The sequence below is a fragment of the Pan paniscus genome, chromosome 2 (genome assembly GCF_029289425.2).
Source record: "Pan paniscus chromosome 2, NHGRI_mPanPan1-v2.0_pri, whole genome shotgun sequence".
In the NCBI taxonomy this organism is placed as follows: Eukaryota; Metazoa; Chordata; class Mammalia; order Primates; family Hominidae; genus Pan; species Pan paniscus.
Genome location: NC_085926.1, coordinates 59,082,248 through 59,090,212, shown reverse-complemented (window position 1 = coordinate 59,090,212; position 7,965 = coordinate 59,082,248).

Below are 7,965 nucleotides of genomic sequence, written 5' to 3'. Positions count from 1 at the left end.
CAGTGATTCAAAGAATCAGAAAAGAAGGCATCAAGGGATAAGGAACAGATGGGACAAATAGAATCAAATACCAAGATGGCAGACCAAAATTCAACCACATCAATAATTACCTTAACCATAAAGAAAGTAAGCACTCCCTGTAAAAGGCAAACATTTTCAGACTGGATAAAAAGCACAAGACCCAAATATTTGCCATTTAATAAAAAAGCACCTTATATTAAAGACAGATAGGTTGAAAATAAAGACTTAGCATATATTTCCCATTCTAAAAGTTATATATCCACATAGAAAATATGTAAAATGCATGAAGAAAAATATCCCAAAAAGATTTTATTTACAATTTCTAGATAATAGCATCAAAATAGACGACAAAGAAAAAGCTAAGGTCATTCTGAATTCTGCCCATTTTGAGACATAGAAGTGAGAGAACAAATACCATATTCTCTTCCCCACAATTCCCCTTGGCTCTTTGCTAAGAAAACTGAATACTGGGCTGGAAGACCCATTCCCATTGGCATACTCAGCATAAATTTTTGTGATTTTACATCTTTCTCATATATATATATATATATAAAATAAATATATATACCCATTTATACTTACACATATACACACACATATGTATAACTCCCCCTCCATCACTTCCCATTGCAGATAGACACTAAGTGATTAAATAATACTGACCTGAGCTAATGTTGATCCACAGGAAGTGCTGAAGCTTGAGGAAAGAACAGTTGAGTTTTAAGACAAGACTCTAAGCAGAAAAAGATTCTTCCCATGAAAGTAGTATTCACTTCTCCCTCCAGTGGCCACAGCATTAAGAGCACTTCACTACCCAAGCATGATCCTGCAAAGAGTGTGCAGCACCAAAGAACTACCAATACAAACTTGGGTGCTCAGGGAAAGACATAGAACTGTAGTGCTCCATAGAACAATCTGCAGAGCATACGTAGGGGACCCAAGCTTTACACAGGCCTTAATTGATAAAACCTCAGGACTTAAAGACCATACTTTGAATAAGTGTATGAATACATAGCAGTATTCAGCAATAAAGGCCTGGAGGCAAGAAACGGGCATCACAATTCAGAACAGACCAATTAGAAAAAGAAAAGAGTATCCATACTGCAACAAAATATTCATGTAGCCATACTTGTTAGGGTTATCATGTTACCTTACTAAGGAAGTAGTCAACAATACCAGAACCCACTTGTATACTCAATTGTATATATGTATCAGTCAGAATGTGGATTCAAATATCCTCAACCAACAATAGTTATGGAGTTATTATTGAAAGAAGACTATGAATTGCATGGACCCTGAGTGTTTCTTTCTGGGTGACATATACATATTACACACATTTGGCCAAACACAGAGGAAAAGGAATCAAACCATGAGGCCATTAACAACCGTGCCCAAAAATGTCCAAAGCCTTGTGACATAACTGATCACTGACAGGAAAACATGCACACATAGAATGTGAATAAAATGTGAAACCAAATTACAGCATAATCCCATAGATGTTAAAATATATTATACACATTTCCCTAAGTCACATTTTATCCCCTTCTAGGTTAAGATTATACCTCTCAACTCTGAATCACATAAATTAACACCATCCCTTCATGTTCCCGTAACGCCGCTTTCCAATGGTAAGAGTCATCCACTGGATAGAGAACAAAGATGCCATTGTTGAAGGACTCTAGATTTAAAAGCCCACAGAGATGGATAAAGATGACACAGAGGCACATTTAATGGAACAGCGTAAAAGAGTAGGTGGTCACTTGCCCCTGAAATGCTTCTCTGAACAGATCCATGTTGAAAGAAGAGGAGCAGGCTTTGATATAAATTAATTGGCAGGCATGTGAACCAGAGAAAGAAAACACATACCTTTAGAAAAGATGTGAGACGATAAAAAGCAGGAAGTCAAACTTCCTAAGACAGAAGTCTGAATCAGAGTTGAGCTGCTTTTTCCCAAACTGACTTGAACTTATTAAAGTCTTGAATCTGAACACCAGGACTGAAAGTTTCAGAAAAGCTCACTGATTTTTAGTACTTTTGCTTCAAGCCAGAAATGCAGCAAGGACAAAAATACAGCAGGCATGCTTTATATATATGCATCCACCATTTTAATCTGAACCAAAGTGAAGAACTACTTATCTGAACCCCGCATTGCCTCCCATGTTGGGACTCTGTTTCTCAAGGTATTTACTTACCCACTTCTACTGTCCGGAGAAGAAGTGGACACTAGATCCAAGAGGAAGCTGAATTTTGGAATGATACTGTTATTGTGGACAGTAGGAATCACTAAATTTCATGCTAGTTTTTAAAACATTTTCTAAAGTGGTATCAAAATACTCATGCACATAATAACTGAAAACAGAACAAAATGCACCTGGGAAGTTTTGATTTGAAAATTACTTTGCTTACTTTTCTGGGTTTTTTTGTTTATGAAAAATAGCACTTCCTTGGCTCCTGCCTCTAATTTTTTCCCTCCTGAAGGCAATCATTTGCATCTCTTTTGAGTAATTATTTTAGACTATCTATCCCAGCTCTAAATAATATGTTTATACTATTTTGATTTTTCCATGTGTTATCTCCAATTATGGAAGACAAAGATCTGCATCCTCCTGCTCCTGCCACACACTGGGCCCTGTCCATTTTCTCACCACTAATAAAGTAATACAAGGAAGATCAACAATCATGGACTTCGATAGTACAGTTATATAAATACCATCCATAGATGAGCTATGACATGAACTGTATTCATTTTTCCTTTCATGCATTTTTTAATTTTCTCTGGAAGGTGAAGTAATTTTGTTATTGTTTAATCATTTGCTTTGTGTTCTACATATTTACCACTAATTCAAGCCCTAATTCTGTCAGTTTCCTCAATCTCCTCTCGGGACAATCAGACACATCTGATTTCTAACAGTTTCATCCTCCTGAAGAAGCCTGTCTTGGATATTTCTGACCTGCTCCAATCCACACTGGTTTTCATCTCTGCCTGATGCACCACGCCTCTCCTGGGCTCTTCCTTCACAACCTCCTGGGGGCTTCCTTTGCCTCTCTCCTCTAGTGCATTGCTCTTTCGGTATCCCTTGTTTTCCTCTATATTGGTCTTTTCCCTGACTTTTTTGGAGGGCAGTAGCTTTCCAAGAAAGAGTGCATGAGGTAAGTATTTTGGAATCTTGCATGTCTTAAACTGCCTGTATTCTATCACCACACTTGACTGATCATTCCTCTGCTACAGAATTTCTAGATTAGAAACATTTTCCTTCATATTTTTAAAGATGTTGCCTCCAGTGCCTTCTAGCTTCCTGGGTGAGTTATTCTGAAATTATCCTGATTTGGGATACTTTGTATTTGACTTGTTTGGTCTGGATACCCACAGGATCTTTCCTTTGCCCAGGGGGCAAATCAATGTGATATTTGTGCAGGAACAAAGAGATCAGTAGAACGGAATCGACAATCAAGAAATAGCATCCCATTATAAATGAGAATAAAATTTAAAGCAAAGTACTATTTTTAATTTAACAAGTAGAAATGGTTTATTTTGTGAGTAATACTTAGAACTGGCTGGCTATTCATATGGAAGAAAATAATGCCTATCACATTACTTTAAAAAAATTACAGATGCATAGAGATTAAGTGTAAAATATAAATAATTTTTTATTTTTTATTCTTTATTTCAATAGCTTTATGGGTTTTGGTTACATGGATGAATTGTATAGTGGAGTGGCAAAGTCTGGGATTTTATTGTACCCATCACCTTACATCCATTAGGTGTACCTTATATCCGTTAGGTAGATTTTTATGTCTCTCCCCTGCCACTCTCCCCGCTCCTGAGTCTCCAGTGTCCATTATACCACTCTGTATGCCGTTGCATACCCATAACTTAGCTACCCTTTATAAGTGAGAACATGTGGTACTTGGTTTTCTAAGAATTGTTTTTAATCTTGGAAAAAAATTCAAGAGACTACATGTAAAATACAGAAGTAGTAGAGACTTTCTTAACCAAGAGAGGAAGCCTGACATTTATCAAAAGGATATCTGGACATATTTAACTATATAAAAATTTAAAATTATTTGGATGAAGAATTATAAAGCAAAACACAAATTATAGACGTAAAGTAAATAGACAAAAAATATTTTAAAGTAAATAGACAAATGGTCTCATAAATTGACAAGAGAAAAACAGCAAAATAGAAAAATGGACAAAAGAAATAAATGAGCAGTAAGCTTCCCTAAATACCCTCTCCTATCCTGGCAAAATAGCTTATTTTTTAAATTTTGGAGATGGTAAAATAAGAGGACACCAAGTGTAGTTGAGAATGGGATGGGGCATCATACTGAAAAGAGAACAATTCATTGAATGTATCCATACTATACATTAAGACTTCCAGATTTTTCCCCCATGCAGTTACCAGAAAGTTGGCGACAAAGCCGTTACTTTCCCTGAAGAGTTTTAGCAGGCCAAAAGACCTAAAACTATTGACGTTATAATTTTCCACAACTAAACGGTCCAACTTGATCTTCTCACAGTGCTGCTAACAGGAATCACTGCTAGTCAGAAAAATGCAAATTCAAGTAACAATGTGCATGGAAATTGGCTTTCCAGAGCACTGGCAACTGGAGGCAAAGATCTTCTTTAGAAGCATCTGTTCTGTGACTATGTCCTTGCCCCAGATGAGAATGTGGCCTGCTGATGATATATGATTCACAATGAAAAGCATAATGCTTATCAACCTTCCCTTAAACAGAAATAAAAGTTCTGCTGGAAAAATGATGTAAGCTTTGATCATGAAAGATACATGGTATAACAGAAGTGCCCCAGTCTGCAGGACCTGTTGTGCTTCAACAGGGAACTAGGGGCCATGAATAAGCCTTGCCATGATATCTGTGGCCATCCTACTTCCAATTAGTTTCTATGTCCTTCTCTATTTAAATCAGGCACTGGCTGTGTGTGTGTGTGCGCGCGCGTGCGTGTGTGTGTGTGTGTGTCTTTTTGTCAATCTATAACTGGAATGTTGCAAATTGGGTCAAGAGCGGGCTAGAAATAAAATCCATACAACCTCAGTGATTTTCCAAGGGGTACCAAGGATCTGAAGGAAAGTATAAGCTGAGTATGCCATGGATAGAAACTAACTAGTCCAAAGTATGAGACCACTGGGTCACAAGGTATGAGACCACTGAGGAAGGTTGCTGTTTATGTGTGTCGTATCAGTGGAAATTCGTACAATGATTTCTATCAACAGCCAGTTGGGCTTGTTAGATGAATTTTTTACTGGTTCAAACAAGGCCCCTCTTCTGTTTGTGTAATTTATTTATTCCCTTACATACCCATTTCCCATCCTCACAGGCAACCACTTTCTGACATGTTTAATATGAATTATGTATTCCTATAAAAATATATCGTTATTTTGTGAATATGTATATTAAATTTATGTATATCTCATTCTAATCTTTTTAGTCAGTACTATGTTTTTAAGATCAATCTATGTGGTTATGGGTATGACTGTGCCAGAAATGCAGATAATAAGTGTTTACCCTATTTCACCTATTTCCCCAGCACTGAACACTCAGATTGCCTCTAACAGATGCCCCCACAAATAATAATGAGATAAACATCAGCACCCATGCCCTCTGATGTGAACTTGCTGGGTCATATGACACGCATATACTGAATTGGACTAGGTCCTGCCAAAGAGTTCTCCATAATGGCTGCACCAGTCTACACTCCCACTAGTAATAACAAATCTTTTTTAAAAATCTGCCTTCACAGAACTTCTATGATAAAAGCCCCAAGAAAAAGATGAATTTCAAGTTGAAGTTTTTGACAGTAACTACATTGTGTGAGCTAAATCTTCCCCTTGGCAAGCAATTTTGGCTTTGAGACACTGTAACTTATACAAAGGTCTTTGAAAATATCCTTAAATGAAAATTAACATTTGACCTGACTAAAGGGTAAGGATACTTTAAATAGATATACATATGAGATCTACATGGATGTTTGCAATTTTTTAAACGTTCTAAGTTGCATTATGTCCAGTATGATTTTTCTTCCTAATTGAAATGGTTGTAGGAAAATTCAACTAGAGTATTAAATAACTAACCTCTGTGGTTTTTACTTCATTTAATTTTCAGATTGATGACCTGAGCCAGCTGAGACAATGGCAAGCCTTGGCCTATGCATGCAGCTGGGAAGGGCAGGATGCAGGCTTAGCTGAGAAAAGCCCAGCGTGTCATACTCTTCCAAAAGGAAAGCTGTCCATCCTTGCACTAAGATAGACTTAGAGTGAGGCCAAGCTCTCTCTGCATTCTCACTCTCAGGAGACCAATGACCCTTCCAGAAGTAACAGTAAATTGGTCTGGAGTGGGACTGCACAGAAGGTTAAGGAAATGCTGTCTTCCCTCTGCCTAAATGCATGTGCTAAGTGGCCATGCAAAATGGAAACTTCACTGTTACTGGCAGACAGGTCATCCATATTAGGTAAGTGGGAAACACATGGGTAGGGGTCACCCTGACATACTACAGGCAATTAAGAATAAATTATTGTCTCTGATCTCATCCAGGTTCATACTGAAAGTCCAATGCCTGCTCAGCCTATTTGGCTTTTAACTAAACGACAAACAAGGTTTTATTATCCAGAACAAGTGGTTTAAAAAAAAAAAAACAAGTTTCTTTTCACTGATGACCGCACAATTTACTACCACAAAAGGCAAAATTGATATGGTGCTTTCAATTTATATCAGAACTTGGATCTTTACAACAAGACCTAAAATAGCTGCATTCTTCTTTCTTATTACACTGAAGGATTTTGCTACCCAGACTAAGATTGGAGATATATAAATATGATGTAAATATAAACTTACAACTGAAATACATTATAGACTAAATATACTTTTGTATTAGCTGCTTCTTATGAAGCCTAGATAATGTTATAAAAATTATATAAGCCTAGTTAATATTTTTTAAATTATAGAATTGAATGTTTAAGATAAATATTAAAAGTCTGAGGTTTCTTGGCCATAATCTGATTATGTTCTATGGCATTCTTACTTAGGTTTTGGAAAGTTAAACTAGTATATTCCCAAGATAAAGAAGAGTAGTAGTCATCAAAGGCCGTAAAGAAATCAGAGTTTTACAACAATCCAGAGAGAAAAAGTAATGACACTAGGACATATCTATCTCTTTTAACTCTTAATTCTCTGAACCCTAGTGTCATTACTATTTCTCTCTGGATCATTGTAAAACTCTGATTTCTTTCTCAAAGAGATATTTGTTTTTAGTCCCCATTTTCTTGCTGTTGTCTGTCAACAGTTTGGGATTTTATGTAAGCATCTAAGTATCTAAGAATCTAAGTGTCTATTACCTTTGAAATATTGAAGGCCCATAACTGTTTTTTTAATTAATAGACATTATTTCATAATTTTAGGTTTATTTAAAACTTGAGCAAAAAGTACAAAAAATTCCCATATATATCCTTCTTGTCCATGTCTCCCCACCCAGTTGCCCCTATTGTTAATATCTTTTGTTAGTGTAGTACCTTTGTTAATGACTAATAAGCCAATATTGATATATTATTACTACCTAAAGTCCATAGTTTATATTAGGATTCACTCTTGATGCGCATTCTATGGGTTTTGACAAGTGCATAATGGCATGTGTCTTCATGTATCATACTATTACAGTATTATACAGATCAGTTTCACTGCTCTAAAAATCCTCTGTGCTCAAACTAGTAGTCATCCCTCCCTTCCTCACTCTTCCCAAGCCATTCTCATCCATCAATCTTTCTACTGTCTTGAGAGTTTCGCCTCTTGGACCAGACTTTTTATTGCTTTAGTATTCCCCTTGGAAGTAAGTTGGCCTGATTTTCTTCTTTAGGCAGTTGTTGTTCTAGTGATGCCTGACACAGGGGAAAAATGAGATCTGCACACTAAATTCTCAAGATGCTTGAGCCA